General features: G+C 39.1%; 12 non-coding genes across 12 annotated transcripts; all 12 read left to right on the plus strand.

Moving 5' to 3' along the window:
- Window positions 1-1,943: 1,943 nt before the first annotated feature.
- On the plus strand, window positions 1,944-2,015 carry TRNAD-GUC (transfer RNA aspartic acid (anticodon GUC)). Its single transcript has one exon. It is a non-coding gene; the product is annotated as a tRNA-Asp (tRNA).
- Window positions 2,016-3,956: 1,941 nt separating this feature from the next.
- Window positions 3,957-4,028, plus strand: TRNAD-GUC (transfer RNA aspartic acid (anticodon GUC)). Its single transcript has one exon. It is a non-coding gene; the product is annotated as a tRNA-Asp (tRNA).
- Window positions 4,029-5,971: 1,943 nt separating this feature from the next.
- On the plus strand, window positions 5,972-6,043 carry TRNAD-GUC (transfer RNA aspartic acid (anticodon GUC)). Its single transcript has one exon. It is a non-coding gene; the product is annotated as a tRNA-Asp (tRNA).
- Window positions 6,044-7,985: 1,942 nt separating this feature from the next.
- Window positions 7,986-8,057, plus strand: TRNAD-GUC (transfer RNA aspartic acid (anticodon GUC)). Its single transcript has one exon. It is a non-coding gene; the product is annotated as a tRNA-Asp (tRNA).
- A 1,938-nt stretch (window positions 8,058-9,995) lies between these two features.
- Window positions 9,996-10,067, plus strand: TRNAD-GUC (transfer RNA aspartic acid (anticodon GUC)). The gene has a single exon. It is a non-coding gene; the product is annotated as a tRNA-Asp (tRNA).
- A 1,942-nt stretch (window positions 10,068-12,009) lies between these two features.
- On the plus strand, window positions 12,010-12,081 carry TRNAD-GUC (transfer RNA aspartic acid (anticodon GUC)). The gene has a single exon. It is a non-coding gene; the product is annotated as a tRNA-Asp (tRNA).
- A 1,938-nt stretch (window positions 12,082-14,019) lies between these two features.
- TRNAD-GUC (transfer RNA aspartic acid (anticodon GUC)) lies at window positions 14,020-14,091 on the plus strand. The gene has a single exon. It is a non-coding gene; the product is annotated as a tRNA-Asp (tRNA).
- Window positions 14,092-16,028: 1,937 nt separating this feature from the next.
- On the plus strand, window positions 16,029-16,100 carry TRNAD-GUC (transfer RNA aspartic acid (anticodon GUC)). Its single transcript has one exon. It is a non-coding gene; the product is annotated as a tRNA-Asp (tRNA).
- Window positions 16,101-18,043: 1,943 nt separating this feature from the next.
- On the plus strand, window positions 18,044-18,115 carry TRNAD-GUC (transfer RNA aspartic acid (anticodon GUC)). The gene has a single exon. It is a non-coding gene; the product is annotated as a tRNA-Asp (tRNA).
- A 1,944-nt stretch (window positions 18,116-20,059) lies between these two features.
- On the plus strand, window positions 20,060-20,131 carry TRNAD-GUC (transfer RNA aspartic acid (anticodon GUC)). Its single transcript has one exon. It is a non-coding gene; the product is annotated as a tRNA-Asp (tRNA).
- Window positions 20,132-22,072: 1,941 nt separating this feature from the next.
- On the plus strand, window positions 22,073-22,144 carry TRNAD-GUC (transfer RNA aspartic acid (anticodon GUC)). Its single transcript has one exon. It is a non-coding gene; the product is annotated as a tRNA-Asp (tRNA).
- A 1,944-nt stretch (window positions 22,145-24,088) lies between these two features.
- Window positions 24,089-24,160, plus strand: TRNAD-GUC (transfer RNA aspartic acid (anticodon GUC)). The gene has a single exon. It is a non-coding gene; the product is annotated as a tRNA-Asp (tRNA).
- Window positions 24,161-25,548: the final 1,388 nt, after the last annotated feature.

The following is a 25,548-nucleotide window of genomic DNA, read 5'->3' on the forward strand; positions in this document are numbered from 1 at the left end:
GCTATAACTTTTATTTCTCCAATATTCCATTTCAGACACAGTGGAAAAATAATAATACAAATGTTATGGCATGCATAAATAACAACCCAAACTATAATATATTGAGATGTGTACTTAAAGGAAACCCTCATAGATCCATACAAATGGAATAGCAGATAGAGAAAACAAAATGTACCAACTGTAATGATATACTTCTATTACCATTTGTTGGCGTTAGGTGGCTATGGAATAAATCAGAATGGTTTGGTATTTTGGGAAGGTTTATACATACTTACATTTTTATATGTAGAAATAAAATATAGGCAAGGAGGTTGGCATATTGGTGTATGCCACTTTTTGGAATGAAAACTGCACACATTTACTAGGACATCAAACTACAACATTCAGAATTATTTTGACATTTCTAGCATTGAAAGACCACATTGTTGGGCCCTATTCTCAAGAACAGTATAGGTCAAGTAACTTCTCAAGCAATTTTCTTGTGCTGTCTAAGCCCAACTCCATGAGGTGGGTCCTCAAGACCCAAATTCCATTTTGCAATGGTTAGTAGAATGGATTTTATTTTTTAACAAGCACTTCATTTACATGTCTTTGGCAAGCACCCAAAAATTTTCCTAAGGACTATGGGCCTGATTCAGACACACTCGCAAGCGCACAACACTCGTAAGTGGTTCGACGGTCCCCCACTACCCATGCGCTGCCTCCGGCGTGTGCATGCGCAAGATCCGTCCAGCGACGGCTGCTCCATCGATATGGGTCTAGCTACAAGACGGAGCGGCTGTCAATGTTGATTGATAACTCACCGCGTTTTGTATGCGGGGAGGGGGGGTTGGCTTCACAAATGCAGGCATTCCCTTAGGAACGCCTGGTGTTTTTGGGTGGCCCTACTGACATCACTAGTGATGTCAGTAGTGGACTTCCTGTTCTATTAGAGCAGGAAGTTTACTCGGGCTTGTGAGAGCTCAGACCCTTCCACAGGGTCTCCTCGCAAGCCTGATGGTCACGATAATCGTGATGGGCTCCAGGCCACTCGCAAAAGCTGTGGGTAGTCACCCACAGCTTAGCGAGCGGCCTGATGAAAGAAAAAAAACAAATACAAAACATAAAAGAACGCCGTTATTCTGAGCAAGCACTCACTAGCAGCAAGCGGCTCTGAATCAGGCCCTATATCAGCTATAATCTAAAAGATATTGCTTAGAACATGTACAACATGGCAAATCCAGCATTTATTGGACTTTATATTCAGGATTCCCATGTATTAAAATTGTATGGTATAGAATATCCAGAAAATGCATAGATATTTATTGGTGCCTTAAAAGAAGAGTGAATATATACATATATATATTTTTTTTAATTAAGTTGGAAACAGTAGCTGAATAATAGAATAAATTATCAATTTTTATAGCATTCACATAATTTGGGCATAATTTAGCAGAAGAGATTTGGAGTTTAATATTCCTCATGCAGAGCTACCATTGGTCTCTAGCATAATAGTCTTTTAGCCATTCAAGGATTTCTAAGCAAATTCTAATTAGAAAAAAGTTGATAAGGGGTAATGGGTTTTGCTAAATTCATTTGAGCTTTTTAAAGGATTTTGAATTACTAAATATACAATCAAGCATCAGAAATGGTCAACCATAAATCAATTCATAGAAATACCTATAAACACTGGCAAATCAACAGTAAAATCCTAGAACATCTCAGTCCAGGGATTATCGGACATGGGTAGAGTAAGAAAATGATAGCTGGGGCAATTTCTATAAGCATTTGACCTAGCTCATGATGCAGAAGAATCGACATGGATCTGATATATGGTGAAAGAGTACACTAACAAATTGATGTATAAATGATTTCAATCATTTTCATTACCCAAGGAAATTATAACAACTCTTAGTTGAAAATCACTTTTCTGGACTGGACCAGAAATCACAGCCCACAGCTGATCCTTGTTAGTATAGTGGTGAGTGTCCCCGCCTGTCACGCGGGAGACCGGGGTTCAATTCCCCGACGGGGAGGCTATAACTTTTATTTCTCCAATATTCCATTTCAGACACAGTGGAAAAATAATAATACAAATGTTATGGCATGCATAAATAACAACCCAAACTATAATATATTGAGATGTGTACTTAAAGGAAACCCTCATAGATCCATACAAATGGAATAGCAGATAGAGAAAACAAAATGTACCAACTGTAATGATAAATTTCTATTACCATTTGTTGGCGTTAGGTGGCTATGGAATAAATCAGAATGGTTTGGTATTTTGGGAAGGTTTATACATACTTACATTTTTATATGTAGAAATAAAATATAGGCAAGGAGGTTGGCATATTGGTGTATGCCACTTTTTGGAATGAAAACTGCACACATTTTCTAGGACATCAAACTACAACATTCAGAATTATTTTGACATTTCTAGCATTGAAAGACCACATTGTTGGGCCCTATTCTCAAGAACAGTATAGGTCAAGTAACTTCTCAAGCAATTTTCTTGTGCTGTCTAAGCCCAACTCCATGAGGTGGGTCCTCAAGATCCAAATTCCATTTTGCAATGGTTAGTAGAATGGATTTTATTTTTTAACAAGCACTTCATTTACATGTCTTTGGCAAGCACCCAAAAATTTTCCTAAGGACTATGGGCCTGATTCAGACACACTCGCAAGCGCACAACACTCGTAAGTGGTTCGACGGTCCCCCACTACCCATGCGCTGCCTCCGGCGTGTGCATGCGCAAGATCCGTCCAGCGACGGCTGCTCCATCGATATGGGTCTAGCTACAAGACGGAGCGGCTGTCAATGTTGATTGATAACTCACCGCGTTTTGTATGCGGGGAGGGGGGGTGGCTGCACAAATGCAGGCATTCCCTTAGGAACGCCTGGTGTTTGTGGGTGGCCCTACTGATATCACTAGTGATGTCAGTAGTGGACTTCCTGTTCTATTAGAGCAGGAAGTTTACTCGGGCTTGTGAGAGCTCAGACCCTTCCACAGGGTCTCCTCGCAAGCCTGATGGTCACGATAATCGCGATGGGCTCCAGGCCACTTGCAAAAGCTGTGGGTAGTCACCCACAGCTTAGCGAGCGGCCTGATGAAAGAAAAAAACAAATACAAAACATAAAAAACCGCCGTTATTCTGAGCAAGCACTCACTAGCAGCAAGCGGCTCTGAATCAGGCCCTATATCAGCTATAATCTAAAAGATATTGCTTAGAACATGTACAACATGGCAAATCCAGCATTTATTGGACTTTATATTCAGGATTCCCATGTATTAAAATTGTATGGTATAGAATATCCAGAAAATGCATAGATATTTATTGGTGCCTTAAAAGAAGAGTGAATATATATATATATATATTTTTTTTAATTAAGTTGGAAACAGTAGCTGAATAATAGAATAAATTATCAATTTTTATAGCATTCACATAATTTGGGCATAATTTAGCAGAAGAGATTTGGAGTTTAATATTCCTCATGCAGAGCTACCATTGGTCTCTAGCATAATAGTCTTTTAGCCATTCAAGGATTTCTAAGCAAATTCTAATTAGAAAAAAGTTGATAAGGGGTAATGGGTTTTGCTAAATTCATTTGAGCTTTTTAAAGGATCTTGAATTACTAAATATACAATCAAGCATCAGAAATGGTCAACCATAAATCAATTCATAGAAATACCTATAAACACTGGCAAATCAACAGTAAAATCCTAGAACATCTCAGTCCAGGGATTATCGGACATGGGTAGAGTAAGAAAATGATAGCTGGGGCAATTTCTATAAGCATTTGACCTAGCTCATGATGCAGAAGAATCGACATGGATCTGATATATGGTGAAAGAGTACACTAACAAATTGATGTATAAATGATTTCAATCATTTTCATTACCCAAGGAAATTATAACAACTCTTAGTTGAAAATCACTTTTCTGGACTGGACCAGAAATCACAGCACACAGCTGATCCTCGTTAGTATAGTGGTGAGTATCCCCGCCTGTCATGCGGGAGACCAGGGTTCAATTCCCCGACGGGGAGGCTATAACTTTTATTTCTCCAATATTCCATTTCAGACACAGTGGAAAAATAATAATACAAATGTTATGGCATGCATAAATAACAACCCAAACTATAATATATTGAGATGTGTACTTAAAGGAAACCCTCATAGATCCATACAAATGGAATAGCAGATAGAGAAAACAAAATGTACCAACTGTAATGATATACTTCTATTACCATTTGTTGGCGTTAGGTGGCTATGGAATAAATCAGAATGGTTTGGTATTTTGGGAAGGTTTATACATACTTACATTTTTATATGTAGAAATAAAATATAGGCAAGGAGGTTGGCATATTGGTGTATGCCACTTTTTGGAATGAAAACTGCACACATTTACTAGGACATCAAACTACAACATTCAGAATTATTTTGACATTTCTAGCATTGAAAGACCACATTGTTGGGCCCTATTCTCAAGAACAGTATAGGTCAAGTAACTTCTCAAGCAATTTTCTTGTGCTGTCTAAGCCCAACTCCATGAGGTGGGTCCTCAAGATCCAAATTCCATTTTGCAATGGTTAGTAGAATGGATTTTATTTTTTAACAAGCACTTCATTTACATGTCTTTGGCAAGCACCCAAAAATTTTCCTAAGGATGGGCCTGATTCAGACACACTCGCAAGCGCACAACACTCGTAAGTGGTTCGACGGTCCCCCACTACCCATGCGCTGCCTCCGGCGTGTGCATGCGCAAGATCCGTCCAGCGACGGCTGCTCCATCGATATGGGTCTAGCTACAAGACGGAGCGGCTGTCAATGTTGATTGATAACTCACCGCGTTTTGTATGCGGGGAGGGGGGGTGGCTGCACAAATGCAGGCATTCCCTTAGGAACGCCTGGTGTTTTTGGGTGGCCCTACTGACATCACTAGTGATGTCAGTAGTGGACTTCCTGTTCTATTAGAGCAGGAAGTTTACTTGGGCTTGTGATAGCTCAGACCCTTCCACAGGGTCTCCTCGCAAGCCTGATGGTCACGATAATCGTGATGGGCTCCAGGCCACTCGCAAAAGCTGTGGGTAGTCACCCACAGCTTAGCGAGCGGCCTGATGAAAGAAAAAAAACAAATACAAAACATAAAAGAACGCCGTTATTCTGAGCAAGCACTCACTAGCAGCAAGCGGCTCTGAATCAGGCCCTATATCAGCTATAATCTAAAAGATATTGCTTAGAACATGTACAACATGGCAAATCCAGCATTTATTGGACTTTATATTCAGGATTCCCATGTATTAAAATTGTATGGTATAGAATATCCAGAAAATGCATAGATATTTATTGGTGCCTTAAAAGAAGAGTGAATATATATATATATATATATATTTTTTTAAATTAAGTTGGAAACAGTAGCTGAATAATAGAATAAATTATCAATTTTTATAGCATTCACATCATTTGGGCATAATTTAGCAGAAGAGATTTGGAGTTTAATATTCCTCATGCAGAGCTACCATTGGTCTCTAGCATAATAGTCTTTTAGCCATTCAAGGATTTCTAAGCAAATTCTAATTAGAAAAAAGTTGATAAGGAGTAATGGGTTTTGCTAAATTCATTTGAGCTTTTTAAAGGATCTTGAATTACTAAATATACAATGAAGCATCAGAAATGGTCAACCATAAATCAATTCATAGAAATACCTATAAACACTGGCAAATCAACAGTAAAATCCTAGAACATCTCAGTCCAGGGATTATCGGACATGGGTAGAGTAAGAAAATGATAGCTGGGGCAATTTCTATAAGCATTTGACCTAGCTCATGATGCAGAAGAATCGACATGGATCTGATATATGGTGAAAGAGTACACTAACAAATTGATGTATAAATGATTTCAATCATTTTCATTACCCAAGGAAATTATAACAACTCTTAGTTGAACATCACTTTTCTGGACTGGACCAGAAATCACAGCACTCAGCTGATCCTCGTTAGTATAGTGGTGAGTATCCCCGCCTGTCACGCGGGAGACCGGGGTTTAATTCCCCGACGGGGAGGCTATAACTTTTATTTCTCCAATATTCCATTTCAGACACAGTGGAAAAATAATAATACAAATGTTATGGCATGCATAAATAACAACCCAAACTATAATATATTGAGATGTGTACTTAAAGGAAACCCTCATAGATCCATACAAATGGAATAGCAGATAGAGAAAACAAAATGTACCAACTGTAATGATATACTTCTATTACCATTTGATGGCGTTAGGTGGCTATGGAATAAATCAGAATGGTTTGGTATTTTGGGAAGGTTTATACATACTTACATTTTTATATGTAGAAATAAAATATAGGCAAGGAGGTTGGCATATTGGTGTATGCCACTTTTTGGAATGAAAACTGCACACATTTTCTAGGACATCAAACTACAACATTCAGAATTATTTTGACATTTCTAGCATTGAAAGACCACATTGTTGGGCCCTATTCTCAAGAACAGTATAGGTCAAGTAACTTCTCAAGCAATTTTCTTGTGCTGTCTAAGCCCAACTCCATGAGGTGGGTCCTCAAGACCCAAATTCCATTTTGCAATGGTTAGTAGAATGGATTTTATTTTTTAACAAGCACTTCATTTACATGTCTTTGGCAAGCACCCAAAAATGTTCCTAAGGACTATGGGCCTTATTCAGACACACTCGCATGCGCACAACACTCGTAAGTGGTTCGACGGTCCCCCACTACCCATGCGCAGCCTCCGGCATGTGCATGCGCAAGATCTGTCCAGCGACGGCTGCTCCATCGATATGGGTCTAGCTACAAGACGGAGCGGCTGTCAATGTTGATTGATAACTCACCGCGTTTTGTATGCGGGGAGGGGGGGTTGGCTGCACAAATGCAGGCATTCCCTTAGGAACGCCTGGTGTTTTTGGGTGGCCCTACTGACATCACTAGTGATGTCAGTAGTGGACTTCCTGTTCTATTAGAGCAGGAAGTTTACTCGGGCTTGTGAGAGCTCAGACCCTTCCACAGGGTCTCCTCGCAAGCCTGATGGTCACGATAATCGCGATGGGCTCCAGGCCACTCGCAAAAGCTGTGGGTAGTCACCCACAGCTTAGCGAGCGGCCTGAGGAAATAAAAAAACAAATACAAAACATAAAAAAACGCCGATATTCTGAGCAAGCACTCACTAGCAGCAAGCGGCTCTGAATCAGGCCCTATATCAGCTATAATCTAAAAGATATTGCTTAGAACATGTACAACATGGCAAATCCAGCATTTATTGGACTTTGTATTCAGGATTCCCATGTATTAAAATTGTATGGTATAGAAAATCCAGAAAATGCATAGATATTTATTGGTGCCTTAAAAGAAGAGTGAATATATATATATATATTTTTTTTTAAATTAAGTTGGAAACAGTAGCTGAATAATAGAATAAATTATCAATTTTTATAGCATTCACATAATTTGGGCATATATTAGCAGAAGAGATTTGGAGTTTAATATTCCTCATGCAGAGCTACCATTGGTCTCTAGCATAATAGTCTTTTAGCCATTCAAGGATTTCTAAGCAAATTCTAATTAGAAAAAAGTTGATAAGGGGTAATGGGTTTTGCTAAATTCATTTGAGCTTTTTAAAGGATCTTGAATTACTAAATATACAATCAAGCATCAGAAATGGTCAACCATAAATCAATTCATAGAAATACCTATAAACACTGGCAAATCAACAGTAAAATCCTAGAACATCTCAGTCCAGGGATTATCGGACATGGGTAGAGTAAGAAAATGATAGCTGGGGCAATTTCTATAAGCATTTGACCTAGCTCATGATGCAGAAGAATCGACATGGATCTGATATATGGTGAAAGAGTACACTAACAAATTGATGTATAAATGATTTCAATCATTTTCATTACCCAAGGAAATTATAACAACTCTTAGTTGAAAATCACTTTTCTGGACTGGACCAGAAATCACAGCACACAGCTGATCCTTGTTAGTATAGTGGTGAGTGTCCCCGCCTGTCACGCGGGAGACCGGGGTTCAATTCCCCGACGGGGAGGCTATAACTTTTATTTCTCCAATATTCCATTTCAGACACAGTGGAAAAATAATAATACAAATGTTATGGCATGCATAAATAACAACCCAAACTATAATATATTGAGATGTGTACTTAAAGGAAACCCTCATAGATCCATACAAATGGAATAGCAGATAGAGAAAACAAAATGTACCAACTGTAATGATAAATTTCTATTACCATTTGTTGGCGTTAGGTGGCTATGGAATAAATCAGAATGGTTTGGTATTTTGGGAAGGTTTATACATACTTACATTTTTATATGTAGAAATAAAATATAGGCAAGGAGGTTGGCATATTGGTGTATGCCACTTTTTGGAATGAAAACTGCACACATTTTCTAGGACATCAAACTACAACATTCAGAATTATTTTGACATTTCTAGCATTGAAAGACCACATTGTTGGGCCCTATTCTCAAGAACAGTATAGGTCAAGTAACTTCTCAAGCAATTTTCTTGTGCTGTCTAAGCCCAACTCCATGAGGTGGGTCCTCAAGATCCAAATTCCATTTTGCAATGGTTAGTAGAATGGATTTTATTTTTTAACAAGCACTTCATTTACATGTCTTTGGCAAGCACCCAAAAATTTTCCTAAGGATGGGCCTGATTCAGACACACTCGCAAGCGCACAACACTCGTAAGTGGTTCGACGGTCCCCCACTACCCATGCGCTGCCTCCGGCGTGTGCATGCGCAAGATCCATCCAGCGACGGCTGCTCCATCGATATGGGTCTAGCTACAAGACGGAGCGGCTGTCAATGTTGATTGATAACTCACCGCGTTTTGTATGCGGGGAGGGGGGGTGGCTGCACAAATGCAGGCATTCCCTTAGGAACGCCTGGTGTTTGTGGGTGGCCCTACTGATATCACTAGTGATGTCAGTAGTGGACTTCCTGTTCTATTAGAGCAGGAAGTTTACTCGGGCTTGTGAGAGCTCAGACCCTTCCACAGGGTCTCCTCGCAAGCCTGATGGTCACGATAATCGCGATGGGCTCCAGGCCACTTGCAAAAGCTGTGGGTAGTCACCCACAGCTTAGCGAGCGGCCTGATGAAAGAAAAAAACAAATACAAAACATAAAAAACCGCCGTTATTCTGAGCAAGCACTCACTAGCAGCAAGCGGCTCTGAATCAGGCCCTATATCAGCTATAATCTAAAAGATATTGCTTAGAACATGTACAACATGGCAAATCCAGCATTTATTGGACTTTATATTCAGGATTCCCATGTATTAAAATTGTATGGTATAGAATATCCAGAAAATGCATAGATATTTATTGGTGCCTTAAAAGAAGAGTGAATATATATATATATATATTTTTTTTAATTAAGTTGGAAACAGTAGCTGAATAATAGAATAAATTATCAATTTTTATAGCATTCACATAATTTGGGCATAATTTAGCAGAAGAGATTTGGAGTTTAATATTCCTCATGCAGAGCTACCATTGGTCTCTAGCATAATAGTCTTTTAGCCATTCAAGGATTTCTAAGCAAATTCTAATTAGAAAAAAGTTGATAAGGGGTAATGGGTTTTGCTAAATTCATTTGAGCTTTTTAAAGGATCTTGAATTACTAAATATACAATCAAGCATCAGAAATGGTCAACCATAAATCAATTCATAGAAATACCTATAAACACTGGCAAATCAACAGTAAAATCCTAGAACATCTCAGTCCAGGGATTATCGGACATGGGTAGAGTAAGAAAATGATAGCTGGGGCAATTTCTATAAGCATTTGACCTAGCTCATGATGCAGAAGAATCGACATGGATCTGATATATGGTGAAAGAGTACACTAACAAATTGATGTATAAATGATTTCAATCATTTTCATTACCCAAGGAAATTATAACAACTCTTAGTTGAAAATCACTTTTCTGGACTGGACCAAAAATCACAGCACACAGCTGATCCTCGTTAGTATAGTGGTGAGTATCCCCGCCTGTCATGCGGGAGACCAGGGTTCAATTCCCCGACGGGGAGGCTATAACTTTTATTTCTCCAATATTCCATTTCAGACACAGTGGAAAAATAATAATACAAATGTTATGGCATGCATAAATAACAACCCAAACTATAATATATTGAGATGTGTACTTAAAGGAAACCCTCATAGATCCATACAAATGGAATAGCAGATAGAGAAAACAAAATGTACCAACTGTAATGATATACTTCTATTACCATTTGTTGGCGTTAGGTGGCTATGGAATAAATCAGAATGGTTTGGTATTTTGGGAAGGTTTATACATACTTACATTTTTATATGTAGAAATAAAATATAGGCAAGGAGGTTGGCATATTGGTGTATGCCACTTTTTGGAATGAAAACTGCACACATTTACTAGGACATCAAACTACAACATTCAGAATTATTTTGACATTTCTAGCATTGAAAGACCACATTGTTGGGCCCTATTCTCAAGAACAGTATAGGTCAAGTAACTTCTCAAGCAATTTTCTTGTGCTGTCTAAGCCCAACTCCATGAGGTGGGTCCTCAAGATCCAAATTCCATTTTGCAATGGTTAGTAGAATGGATTTTATTTTTTAACAAGCACTTCATTTACATGTCTTTGGCAAGCACCCAAAAATGTTCCTAAGGACTATGGGCCTTATTCAGACACACTCGCATGCGCACAACACTCGTAAGTGGTTCGACGGTCCCCCACTACCCATGCGCAGCCTCCGGCATGTGCATGCGCAAGATCTGTCCAGCGACGGCTGCTCCATCGATATGGGTCTAGCTACAAGACGGAGCGGCTGTCAATGTTGATTGATAACTCACCGCGTTTTGTATGCGGGGAGGGGGGGTTGGCTGCACAAATGCAGGCATTCCCTTAGGAACGCCTGGTGTTTTTGGGTGGCCCTACTGACATCACTAGTGATGTCAGTAGTGGACTTCCTGTTCTATTAGAGCAGGAAGTTTACTCGGGCTTGTGAGAGCTCAGACCCTTCCACAGGGTCTCCTCGCAAGCCTGATGGTCACGATAATCGCGATGGGCTCCAGGCCACTCGCAAAAGCTGTGGGTAGTCACCCACAGCTTAGCGAGCGGCCTGAGGAAATAAAAAAACAAATACAAAACATAAAAAAACGCCGATATTCTGAGCAAGCACTCACTAGCAGCAAGCGGCTCTGAATCAGGCCCTATATCAGCTATAATCTAAAAGATATTGCTTAGAACATGTACAACATGGCAAATCCAGCATTTATTGGACTTTGTATTCAGGATTCCCATGTATTAAAATTGTATGGTATAGAAAATCCAGAAAATGCATAGATATTTATTGGTGCCTTAAAAGAAGAGTGAATATATATATATATATTTTTTTTTAAATTAAGTTGGAAACAGTAGCTGAATAATAGAATAAATTATCAATTTTTATAGCATTCACATAATTTGGGCATATATTAGCAGAAGAGATTTGGAGTTTAATATTCCTCATGCAGAGCTACCATTGGTCTCTAGCATAATAGTCTTTTAGCCATTCAAGGATTTCTAAGCAAATTCTAATTAGAAAAAAGTTGATAAGGGGTAATGGGTTTTGCTAAATTCATTTGAGCTTTTTAAAGGATCTTGAATTACTAAATATACAATCAAGCATCAGAAATGGTCAACCATAAATCAATTCATAGAAATACCTATAAACACTGGCAAATCAACAGTAAAATCCTAGAACATCTCAGTCCAGGGATTATCGGACATGGGTAGAGTAAGAAAATGATAGCTGGGGCAATTTCTATAAGCATTTGACCTAGCTCATGATGCAGAAGAATCGACATGGATCTGATATATGGTGAAAGAGTACACTAACAAATTGATGTATAAATGATTTCAATCATTTTCATTACCCAAGGAAATTATAACAACTCTTAGTTGAAAATCACTTTTCTGGACTGGACCAGAAATCACAGCACACAGCTGATCCTTGTTAGTATAGTGGTGAGTGTCCCCGCCTGTCACGCGGGAGACCGGGGTTCAATTCCCCGACGGGGAGGCTATAACTTTTATTTCTCCAATATTCCATTTCAGACACAGTGGAAAAATAATAATACAAATGTTATGGCATGCATAAATAACAACCCAAACTATAATATATTGAGATGTGTACTTAAAGGAAACCCTCATAGATCCATACAAATGGAATAGCAGATAGAGAAAACAAAATGTACCAACTGTAATGATAAATTTCTATTACCATTTGTTGGCGTTAGGTGGCTATGGAATAAATCAGAATGGTTTGGTATTTTGGGAAGGTTTATACATACTTACATTTTTATATGTAGAAATAAAATATAGGCAAGGAGGTTGGCATATTGGTGTATGCCACTTTTTGGAATGAAAACTGCACACATTTTCTAGGACATCAAACTACAACATTCAGAATTATTTTGACATTTCTAGCATTGAAAGACCACATTGTTGGGCCCTATTCTCAAGAACAGTATAGGTCAAGTAACTTCTCAAGCAATTTTCTTGTGCTGTCTAAGCCCAACTCCATGAGGTGGGTCCTCAAGATCCAAATTCCATTTTGCAATGGTTAGTAGAATGGATTTTATTTTTTAACAAGCACTTCATTTACATGTCTTTGGCAAGCACCCAAAAATTTTCCTAAGGATGGGCCTGATTCAGACACACTCGCAAGCGCACAACACTCGTAAGTGGTTCGACGGTCCCCCACTACCCATGCGCTGCCTCCGGCGTGTGCATGCGCAAGATCCATCCAGCGACGGCTGCTCCATCGATATGGGTCTAGCTACAAGACGGAGCGGCTGTCAATGTTGATTGATAACTCACCGCGTTTTGTATGCGGGGAGGGGGGGTGGCTGCACAAATGCAGGCATTCCCTTAGGAACGCCTGGTGTTTGTGGGTGGCCCTACTGATATCACTAGTGATGTCAGTAGTGGACTTCCTGTTCTATTAGAGCAGGAAGTTTACTCGGGCTTGTGAGAGCTCAGACCCTTCCACAGGGTCTCCTCGCAAGCCTGATGGTCACGATAATCGCGATGGGCTCCAGGCCACTTGCAAAAGCTGTGGGTAGTCACCCACAGCTTAGCGAGCGGCCTGATGAAAGAAAAAAACAAATACAAAACATAAAAAACCGCCGTTATTCTGAGCAAGCACTCACTAGCAGCAAGCGGCTCTGAATCAGGCCCTATATCAGCTATAATCTAAAAGATATTGCTTAGAACATGTACAACATGGCAAATCCAGCATTTATTGGACTTTATATTCAGGATTCCCATGTATTAAAATTGTATGGTATAGAATATCCAGAAAATGCATAGATATTTATTGGTGCCTTAAAAGAAGAGTGAATATATATATATATATATTTTTTTTAATTAAGTTGGAAACAGTAGCTGAATAATAGAATAAATTATCAATTTTTATAGCATTCACATAATTTGGGCATAATTTAGCAGAAGAGATTTGGAGTTTAATATTCCTCATGCAGAGCTACCATTGGTCTCTAGCATAATAGTCTTTTAGCCATTCAAGGATTTCTAAGCAAATTCTAATTAGAAAAAAGTTGATAAGGGGTAATGGGTTTTGCTAAATTCATTTGAGCTTTTTAAAGGATCTTGAATTACTAAATATACAATCAAGCATCAGAAATGGTCAACCATAAATCAATTCATAGAAATACCTATAAACACTGGCAAATCAACAGTAAAATCCTAGAACATCTCAGTCCAGGGATTATCGGACATGGGTAGAGTAAGAAAATGATAGCTGGGGCAATTTCTATAAGCATTTGACCTAGCTCATGATGCAGAAGAATCGACATGGATCTGATATATGGTGAAAGAGTACACTAACAAATTGATGTATAAATGATTTCAATCATTTTCATTACCCAAGGAAATTATAACAACTCTTAGTTGAAAATCACTTTTCTGGACTGGACCAAAAATCACAGCACACAGCTGATCCTCGTTAGTATAGTGGTGAGTATCCCCGCCTGTCATGCGGGAGACCAGGGTTCAATTCCCCGACGGGGAGGCTATAACTTTTATTTCTCCAATATTCCATTTCAGACACAGTGGAAAAATAATAATACAAATGTTATGGCATGCATAAATAACAACCCAAACTATAATATATTGAGATGTGTACTTAAAGGAAACCCTCATAGATCCATACAAATGGAATAGCAGATAGAGAAAACAAAATGTACCAACTGTAATGATATACTTCTATTACCATTTGTTGGCGTTAGGTGGCTATGGAATAAATCAGAATGGTTTGGTATTTTGGGAAGGTTTATACATACTTACATTTTTATATGTAGAAATAAAATATAGGCAAGGAGGTTGGCATATTGGTGTATGCCACTTTTTGGAATGAAAACTGCACACATTTACTAGGACATCAAACTACAACATTCAGAATTATTTTGACATTTCTAGCATTGAAAGACCACATTGTTGGGCCCTATTCTCAAGAACAGTATAGGTCAAGTAACTTCTCAAGCAATTTTCTTGTGCTGTCTAAGCCCAACTCCATGAGGTGGGTCCTCAAGATCCAAATTCCATTTTGCAATGGTTAGTAGAATGGATTTTATTTTTTAACAAGCACTTCATTTACATGTCTTTGGCAAGCACCCAAAAATTTTCCTAAGGATGGGCCTGATTCAGACACACTCGCAAGCGCACAACACTCGTAAGTGGTTCGACGGTCCCCCACTACCCATGCGCTGCCTCCGGCGTGTGCATGCGCAAGATCCGTCCAGCGACGGCTGCTCCATCGATATGGGTCTAGCTACAAGACGGAGCGGCTGTCAATGTTGATTGATAACTCACCGCGTTTTGTATGCGGGGAGGGGGGGTGGCTGCACAAATGCAGGCATTCCCTTAGGAACGCCTGGTGTTTGTGGGTGGCCCTACTGATATCACTAGTGATGTCAGTAGTGGACTTCCTGTTCTATTAGAGCAGGAAGTTTACTCGGGCTTGTGAGAGCTCAGACCCTTCCACAGGGTCTCCTCGCAAGCCTGATGGTCACGATAATCGCGATGGGCTCCAGGCCACTTGCAAAAGCTGTGGGTAGTCACCCACAGCTTAACGAGCGGCCTGATGAAAGAAAAAAACAAATACAAAACATAAAAAACCGCCGTTATTCTGAGCAAGCACTCACTAGCAGCAAGCGGCTCTGAATCAGGCCCTATATCAGCTATAATCTAAAAGATATTGCTTAGAACATGTACAACATGGCAAATCCAGCATTTATTGGACTTTATATTCAGGATTCCCATGTATTAAAATTGTATGGTATAGAATATCCAGAAAATGCATAGATATTTATTGGTGCCTTAAAAGAAGAGTGAATATATATATATATATTTTTTTTTTAATTAAGTTGGAAACAGTAGCTGAATAATAGAATAAATTATCAATTTTTATAGCATTCACATAATTTGGGCATAATTTAGCAGAAGAGATTTGGAGTTTAATATTCCTCATGCAGAGCTACCATTGGTCTCTAGCATAATAGTCTTTTAGCCATTCAAGGATTTCTAAGCAAATTCTAATTAGAAAAAAGTTGATAAGGGGTAATGGGTTTTGCTAAATTCATTTGAGCTTTTTAAAGGATCTTGAATTACTAAATATACAATCAAGCATCAGAAATGGTCAACCATAAATCAATTCATAGAAATACCTATAAACACTGGCAAATCAACAGTAAAATCCTAGAACATCTCAGTCCAGGGATTATCGGACATGGGTAGAGTAAGAAAATGATAGCTGGGGCAATTTCTATAAGCATTTGACCTAGCTCATGATGCAGAAGAATCGACATGGATCTGATATATGGTGAAAGAGTACACTAACAAATTGATGTATAAATGATTTCAATCATTTTCATTACCCAAGAAATTATAACAACTCTTAGTTGAAAATCACTTTTCTGGACTGGACCAGAAATCACAGCACACAGCTGATCCTCGTTAGTATAGTGGTGAGTATCCCCGCCTGTCATGCGGGAGACCAGGGTTCAATTCCCCGACGGGGAGGCTATAACTTTTATTTCTCCAATATTCCATTTCAGACACAGTGGAAAAATAATAATACAAATGTTATGGCATGCATAAATAACAACCCAAACTATAATATATTGAGATGTGTACTTAAAGGAAACCCTCATAGATCCATACAAATGGAATAGCAGATAGAGAAAACAAAATGTACCAACTGTAATGATATACTTCTATTACCATTTGTTGGCGTTAGGTGGCTATGGAATAAATCAGAATGGTTTGGTATTTTGGGAAGGTTTATACATACTTACATTTTTATATGTAGAAATAAAATATAGGCAAGGAGGTTGGCATATTGGTGTATGCCACTTTTTGGAATGAAAACTGCACACATTTACTAGGACATCAAACTACAACATTCAGAATTATTTTGACATTTCTAGCATTGAAAGACCACATTGTTGGGCCCTATTCTCAAGAACAGTATAGGTCAAGTAACTTCTCAAGCAATTTTCTTGTGCTGTCTAAGCCCAACTCCATGAGGTGGGTCCTCAAGACCCAAATTCCATTTTGCAATGGTTAGTAGAATGGATTTTATTTTTTAACAAGCACTTCATTTACATGTCTTTGGCAAGCACCCAAAAATTTTCCTAAGGACTATGGGCCTGATTCAGACACACTCGCAAGCGCACAACACTCGTAAGTGGTTCGACGGTCCCCCACTACCCATGCGCTGCCTCCGGCGTGTGCATGCGCAAGATCCGTCCAGCGACGGCTGCTCCATCGATATGGGTCTAGCTACAAGACGGAGCGGCTGTCAATGTTGATTGATAACTCACCGCGTTTTGTATGCGGGGAGGGGGGGTTGGCTTCACAAATGCAGGCATTCCCTTAGGAACGCCTGGTGTTTTTGGGTGGCCCTACTGACATCACTAGTGATGTCAGTAGTGGACTTCCTGTTCTATTAGAGCAGGAAGTTTACTCGGGCTTGTGAGAGCTCAGACCCTTCCACAGGGTCTCCTCGCAAGCCTGATGGTCACGATAATCGTGATGGGCTCCAGGCCACTCGCAAAAGCTGTGGGTAGTCACCCACAGCTTAGCGAGCGGCCTGATGAAAGAAAAAAAACAAATACAAAACATAAAAGAACGCCGTTATTCTGAGCAAGCACTCACTAGCAGCAAGCGGCTCTGAATCAGGCCCTATATCAGCTATAATCTAAAAGATATTGCTTAGAACATGTACAACATGGCAAATCCAGCATTTATTGGACTTTATATTCAGGATTCCCATGTATTAAAATTGTATGGTATAGAATATCCAGAAAATGCATAGATATTTATTGGTGCCTTAAAAGAAGAGTGAATATATACATATATATATTTTTTTTAATTAAGTTGGAAACAGTAGCTGAATAATAGAATAAATTATCAATTTTTATAGCATTCACATAATTTGGGCATAATTTAGCAGAAGAGATTTGGAGTTTAATATTCCTCATGCAGAGCTACCATTGGTCTCTAGCATAATAGTCTTTTAGCCATTCAAGGATTTCTAAGCAAATTCTAATTAGAAAAAAGTTGATAAGGGGTAATGGGTTTTGCTAAATTCATTTGAGCTTTTTAAAGGATTTTGAATTACTAAATATACAATCAAGCATCAGAAATGGTCAACCATAAATCAATTCATAGAAATACCTATAAACACTGGCAAATCAACAGTAAAATCCTAGAACATCTCAGTCCAGGGATTATCGGACATGGGTAGAGTAAGAAAATGATAGCTGGGGCAATTTCTATAAGCATTTGACCTAGCTCATGATGCAGAAGAATCGACATGGATCTGATATATGGTGAAAGAGTACACTAACAAATTGATGTATAAATGATTTCAATCATTTTCATTACCCAAGGAAATTATAACAACTCTTAGTTGAAAATCACTTTTCTGGACTGGACCAGAAATCACAGCCCACAGCTGATCCTCGTTAGTATAGTGGTGAGTATCCCCGCCTGTCATGCGGGAGACCGGGGTTCAATTCCCCGACGGGGAGGCTATAACTTTTATTTCTCCAATATTCCATTTCAGACACAGTGGAAAAATAATAATACAAATGTCATGGCATGCATAAATAACAACCCAAACAATAATAATATATTGAGATGTGTACTTAAAGGAAACCCTCATAGATCCATACAAATGGAATAGCAGATAGGGAAAACAAAATGTTCCAACTGTAATGATATACTTCTATTACCATTTGTTGGCGTTAGGTGGCTATGGAATAAATCAGAATGGTTTGGTATTTTGGGAAGGTTTATACATACTTACATTTTTATATGTAGAAATAAAATATAGGCAAGGAGGTTGGCATATTGGTGTATGCCACTTTTTGGAATGAAAACTGCACACATTTTCTAGGACATCAAACTACAACATTCAGAATTATTTTGACATTTCTAGCATTGAAAGACCACATTGTTGGGCCCTATTCTCAAGAACAGTATAGGTCAAGTAACTTCTCAAGCAATTTTCTTGTGCTGTCTAAGCCCAACTCCATGAGGTGGGTCCTCAAGACCCAAATTCCATTTTGCAATGGTTAGTAGAATGGATTTTATTTTTTAACAAGCACTTCATTTACATGTCTTTGGCAAGCACCCAAAAATTTTCCTAAGGACTATGGGCCTGATTCAGACACACTCGCAAGCGCACAACACTCGTAAGTGGTTCGACGGTCCCCCACTACCCATGCGCCGCCTCCGGCGTGTGCATGCGCAAGATCCGTCCAGCGACGGCTGCTCCATCGATATGGGTCTAGCTACAAGACGGAGCGGCTGTCAATGTTGATTGATAACTCACCGCGTTTTGTATGCGGGGAGGGGGGGGTGGCTGCACAAATGCCGGCATTCCCTTAGGAACGCCTGGTGTTTGTGGGTGGCCCTACTGACATCACTAGTGATGTCAGTAGTGGACTTCCTGTTCTATTAGAGCAGGAAGTTTACTCGGGCTTGTGAGAGCTCAGACCCTTCCACAGGGTCTCCTCGCAAGCCTGATGGTCACGATAATCGCGATGGGCTCCAGGCCACTCGCAAAAGCTGTGGGTAGTCACCCACAGCTTAGCGAGCGGCCTGATGAAAGAAAAAAACAAATACAAAACATAAAAAAACGCCGTTATTCTGAGCAAGCACTCACTAGCAGCAAGCGGCTCTGAATCAGGCCCTATATCAGCTATAATCTAAAAGATATTGCTTAGAACATGTACAACATGGCAAATCCAGCATTTATTGGACTTTATATTCAGGATTCCCATGTATTAAAATTGTATGGTATAGAATATCCAGAAAATGCATAGATATTTATTGGTGCCTTAAAAGAAGAGTGAAATATATATATATATATTTTTTTTAATTAAGTTGGAAACAGTAGCTGAATAATAGAATAAATTATCAATTTTTATAGCATTCACATAATTTGGGCATAATTTAGCAGAAGAGATTTGGAGTTTAATATTCCTCATGCAGAGCTACCATTGGTCTCTAGCATAATAGTCTTTTAGCCATTCAAGGATTTCTAAGCAAATTCTAATTAGAAAAAAGTTGATAAGGGGTAATGGGTTTTGCTAAATTCATTTGAGCTTTTTAAAGGATCTTGAATTACTAAATATACAATCAAGCATCAGAAATGGTCAACCATAAATCAATTCATAGAAATACCTATAAACACTGGCAAATCAACAGTAAAATCCTAGAACATCTCAGTCCAGGGATTATCGGACATGGGTAGAGTAAGAAAATGATAGCTGGGGCAATTTCTATAAGCATTTGACCTAGCTCATGATGCAGAAGAATCGACATGGATCTGATATATGGTGAAAGAGTACACTAACAAATTGATGTATAAATGATTTCAATCATTTTCATTACCCAAGGAAATTATAACAACTCTTAGTTGAAAATCACTTTTCTGGACTGGACCAGAAATCACAGCACACAGCTGATCCTCGTTAGTATAGTGGTGAGTATCCCCGCCTGTCACGCGGGAGACCAGGGTTCAATTCCCCGACGGGGAGGCTATAACTTTTATTTCTCCAATATTCCATTTCAGACACAGTGGAAAAATAATAATACAAATGTTATGGCATGCATAAATAACAACCCAAACTATAATATATTGAGATGTGTACTTAAAGGAAACCCTCATAGATCCATACAAATGGAATAGCAGATAGACAAAACAAAATGTACCAACTGTAATGATATACTTCTATTACCATTTGTTGGCGTTAGGTGGCTATGGAATAAATCAGAATGGTTTGGTATTTTGGGAAGGTTTATACATACTTACATTTTTATATGTAGAAATAAAATATAGGCAAGGAGGTTGGCATATTGGTGTATGCCACTTTTTGGAATGAAAACTGCACACATTTTCTAGGACATCAAACTACAACATTCAGAATTATTTTGACATTTCTAGCATTGAAAGACCACATTGTTGGGCCCTATTCTCAAGAACAGTATAGGTCAAGTAACTTCTCAAGCAATTTTCTTCTGCTGTCTAAGCCCAACTCCATGAGGTGGGTCCTCAAGACCCAAATTCCATTTTGCAATGGTTAGTAGAATGGATTTTATTTTTTAACAAGCACTTCATTTACATGTCTTTGGCAAGCACCCAAAAATTTTCCTAAGGACTATGGGCCTGATTCAGACACACTCGCAAGCGCACAACACTCGTAAGTGGTTCGACGGTCCCGCACTACCCATGCGCCGCCTCCGGCGTGTGCATGCGCAAGATCCATCCAGCGATGGCTGCTCCATCGATATGGGTCTAGCTACAAGACGGAGCGGCTGTCAATGTTGATTGATAACTCACCGCGTTTTGTATGCGGGGAGGGGGGGTGGCTGCAGAAATGCCGGCATTCCCTTAGGAACGCCTGGTGTTTGTGGGTGGCCCTACTGATATCACTAGTGATGTCAGTAGTGGACTTCCTGTTCTATTAGAGCAGGAAGTTTACTCGGGCTTGTGAGAGCTCAGACCCTTCCACAGGGTCTCCTCGCAAGCCTGATGGTCACGATAATCACGATGGGCTCCAGGCCTCTCGCAAAAGCTGTGGGTAGTCACCCACAGCTTAACGAGCGGCCTGATGAAAGAAAAAAACAAATACAAAACATAAAAAACCGCCGTTATTCTGAGCAAGCACTCACTAGCAGCAAGCGGCTCTGAATCAGGCCCTATATCAGCTATAATCTAAAAGATATTGCTTAGAACATGTACAACATGGCAAATCCAGCATTTATTGGACTTTATATTCAGGATTCCCATGTATTAAAATTGTATGGTATAGAATATCCAGAAAATGCATAGATATTTATTGGTGCCTTAAAAGAAGAGTGAATATATATATATATTTTTTTTTTTTAATTAAGTTGGAAACAGTAGCTGAATAATAGAATAAATTATCAATTTTTATAGCATTCACATAATTTGGGCATAATTTAGCAGAAGAGATTTGGAGTTTAATATTCCTCATGCAGAGCTACCATTGGTCTCTAGCATAATAGTCTTTTAGCCATTCAAGGATTTCTAAGCAAATTCTAATTAGAAAAAAGTTGATAAGGGGTAATGGGTTTTGCTAAATTCATTTGAGCTTTTTAAAGGATCTTGAATTACTAAATATACAATCAAGCATCAGAAATGGTCAACCATAAATCAATTCATAGAAATACCTATAAACACTGGCAAATCAACAGTAAAATCCTAGAACATCTCAGTCCAGGGATTATCGGACATGGGTAGAGTAAGAAAATGATAGCTGGGGCAATTTCTATAAGCATTTGACCTAGCTCATGATGCAGAAGAATCGACATGGATCTGATATTTGGTGAAAGAGTACACTAACAAATTGATGTATAAATGATTTCAATCATTTTCATTACCCAAGGAAATTATAACAACTCTTAGTTGAAAATCACTTTTCTGGACTGGACCAGAAATCACAGCCCACAGCTGATCCTCGTTAGTATAGTGGTGAGTATCCCCGCCTGTCATGCGGGAGACCGGGGTTCAATTCCCCGACGGGGAGGCTATAACTTTTATTTCTCCAATATTCCATTTCAGACACAGTGGAAAAATAATAATACAAATGTCATGGCATGCATAAATAACAACCCAAACAATAATAATATATTGAGATGTGTACTTAAAGGAAACCCTCATAGATCCATACAAATGGAATAGCAGATAGGGAAAACAAAATGTTCCAACTGTAATGATATACTTCTATTACCATTTGTTGGCGTTAGGTGGCTATGGAATAAATCAGAATGGTTTGGTATTTTGGGAAGGTTTATACATACTTACATTTTTATATGTAGAAATAAAATATAGGCAAGGAGGTTGGCATATTGGTGTATGCCACTTTTTGGAATGAAAACTGCACACATTTTCTAGGACATCAAACTACAACATTCAGAATTATTTTGACATTTCTAGCATTGAAAGACCACATTGTTGGGCCCTATTCTCAAGAACAGTATAGGTCAAGTAACTTCTCAAGCAATTTTCTTGTGCTGTCTAAGCCCAACTCCATGAGGTGGGTCCTCAAGACCCAAATTCCATTTTGCAATGGTTAGTAGAATGGATTTTATTTTTTAACAAGCACTTCATTTACATGTCTTTGGCAAGCACCCAAAAATTTTCCTAAGGACTATGGGCCTGATTCAGACACACTCGCAAGCGCACAACACTCGTAAGTGGTTCGACGGTCCCCCACTACCCATGCGCCGCCTCCGGCGTGTGCATGCGCAAGATCCGTCCAGCGACGGCTGCTCCATCGATATGGGTCTAGCTACAAGACGGAGCGGCTGTCAATGTTGATTGATAACTCACCGCGTTTTGTATGCGGGGAGGGGGGGGTGGCTGCACAAATGCCGGCATTCCCTTAGGAACGCCTGGTGTTTGTGGGTGGCCCTACTGACATCACTAGTGATGTCAGTAGTGGACTTCCTGTTCTATTAGAGCAGGAAGTTTACTCGGGCTTGTGAGAGCTCAGACCCTTCCACAGGGTCTCCTCGCAAGCCTGATGGTCACGATAATCGCGATGGGCTCCAGGCCACTCGCAAAAGCTGTGGGTAGTCACCCACAGCTTAGCGAGCGGCCTGATGAAAGAAAAAAACAAATACAAAACATAAAAAAACGCCGTTATTCTGAGCAAGCACTCACTAGCAGCAAGCGGCTCTGAATCAGGCCCTATATCAGCTATAATCTAAAAGATATTGCTTAGAACATGTACAACATGGCAAATCCAGCATTTATTGGACTTTATATTCAGGATTCCCATGTATTAAAATTGTATGGTATAGAATATCCAGAAAATGCATAGATATTTATTGGTGCCTTAAAAGAAGAGTGAAATATATATATATATATTTTTTTTAATTAAGTTGGAAACAGTAGCTGAATAATAGAATAAATTATCAATTTTTATAGCATTCACATAATTTGGGCATAATTTAGCAGAAGAGATTTGGAGTTTAATATTCCTCATGCAGAGCTACCATTGGTCTCTAGCATAATAGTCTTTTAGCCATTCAAGGATTTCTAAGCAAATTCTAATTAGAAAAAAGTTGATAAGGGGTAATGGGTTTTGCTAAATTCATTTGAGCTTTTTAAAGGATCTTGAATTACTAAATATACAATCAAGCATCAGAAATGGTCAACCATAAATCAATTCATAGAAATACCTATAAACACTGGCAAATCAACAGTAAAATCCTAGAACATCTCAGTCCAGGGATTATCGGACATGGGTAGAGTAAGAAAATGATAGCTGGGGCAATTTCTATAAGCATTTGACCTAGCTCATGATGCAGAAGAATCGACATGGATCTGATATATGGTGAAAGAGTACACTAACAAATTGATGTATAAATGATTTCAATCATTTTCATTACCCAAGGAAATTATAACAACTCTTAGTTGAAAATCACTTTTCTGGACTGGACCAGAAATCACAGCACACAGCTGATCCTCGTTAGTATAGTGGTGAGTATCCCCGCCTGTCACGCGGGAGACCAGGGTTCAATTCCCCGACGGGGAGGCTATAACTTTTATTTCTCCAATATTCCATTTCAGACACAGTGGAAAAATAATAATACAAATGTTATGGCATGCATAAATAACAACCCAAACTATAATATATTGAGATGTGTACTTAAAGGAAACCCTCATAGATCCATACAAATGGAATAGCAGATAGACAAAACAAAATGTACCAACTGTAATGATATACTTCTATTACCATTTGTTGGCGTTAGGTGGCTATGGAATAAATCAGAATGGTTTGGTATTTTGGGAAGGTTTATACATACTTACATTTTTATATGTAGAAATAAAATATAGGCAAGGAGGTTGGCATATTGGTGTATGCCACTTTTTGGAATGAAAACTGCACACATTTTCTAGGACATCAAACTACAACATTCAGAATTATTTTGACATTTCTAGCATTGAAAGACCACATTGTTGGGCCCTATTCTCAAGAACAGTATAGGTCAAGTAACTTCTCAAGCAATTTTCTTCTGCTGTCTAAGCCCAACTCCATGAGGTGGGTCCTCAAGACCCAAATTCCATTTTGCAATGGTTAGTAGAATGGATTTTATTTTTTAACAAGCACTTCATTTACATGTCTTTGGCAAGCACCCAAAAATTTTCCTAAGGACTATGGGCCTGATTCAGACACACTCGCAAGCGCACAACACTCGTAAGTGGTTCGACGGTCCCGCACTACCCATGCGCCGCCTCCGGCGTGTGCATGCGCAAGATCCATCCAGCGATGGCTGCTCCATCGATATGGGTCTAGCTACAAGACGGAGCGGCTGTCAATGTTGATTGATAACTCACCGCGTTTTGTATGCGGGGAGGGGGGGTGGCTGCAGAAATGCCGGCATTCCCTTAGGAACGCCTGGTGTTTGTGGGTGGCCCTACTGATATCACTAGTGATGTCAGTAGTGGACTTCCTGTTCTATTAGAGCAGGAAGTTTACTCGGGCTTGTGAGAGCTCAGACCCTTCCACAGGGTCTCCTCGCAAGCCTGATGGTCACGATAATCACGATGGGCTCCAGGCCTCTCGCAAAAGCTGTGGGTAGTCACCCACAGCTTAACGAGCGGCCTGATGAAAGAAAAAAACAAATACAAAACATAAAAAACCGCCGTTATTCTGAGCAAGCACTCACTAGCAGCAAGCGGCTCTGAATCAGGCCCTATATCAGCTATAATCTAAAAGATATTGCTTAGAACATGTACAACATGGCAAATCCAGCATTTATTGGACTTTATATTCAGGATTCCCATGTATTAAAATTGTATGGTATAGAATATCCAGAAAATGCATAGATATTTATTGGTGCCTTAAAAGAAGAGTGAATATATATATATATTTTTTTTTTTTAATTAAGTTGGAAACAGTAGCTGAATAATAGAATAAAT

The sequence above is a fragment of the Taudactylus pleione genome, unplaced genomic scaffold (genome assembly GCF_031769625.1).
Source record: "Taudactylus pleione unplaced genomic scaffold, aTauple2 ptg000282l, whole genome shotgun sequence".
NCBI lineage: Eukaryota > Metazoa > Chordata > Amphibia > Anura > Myobatrachidae > Taudactylus > Taudactylus pleione.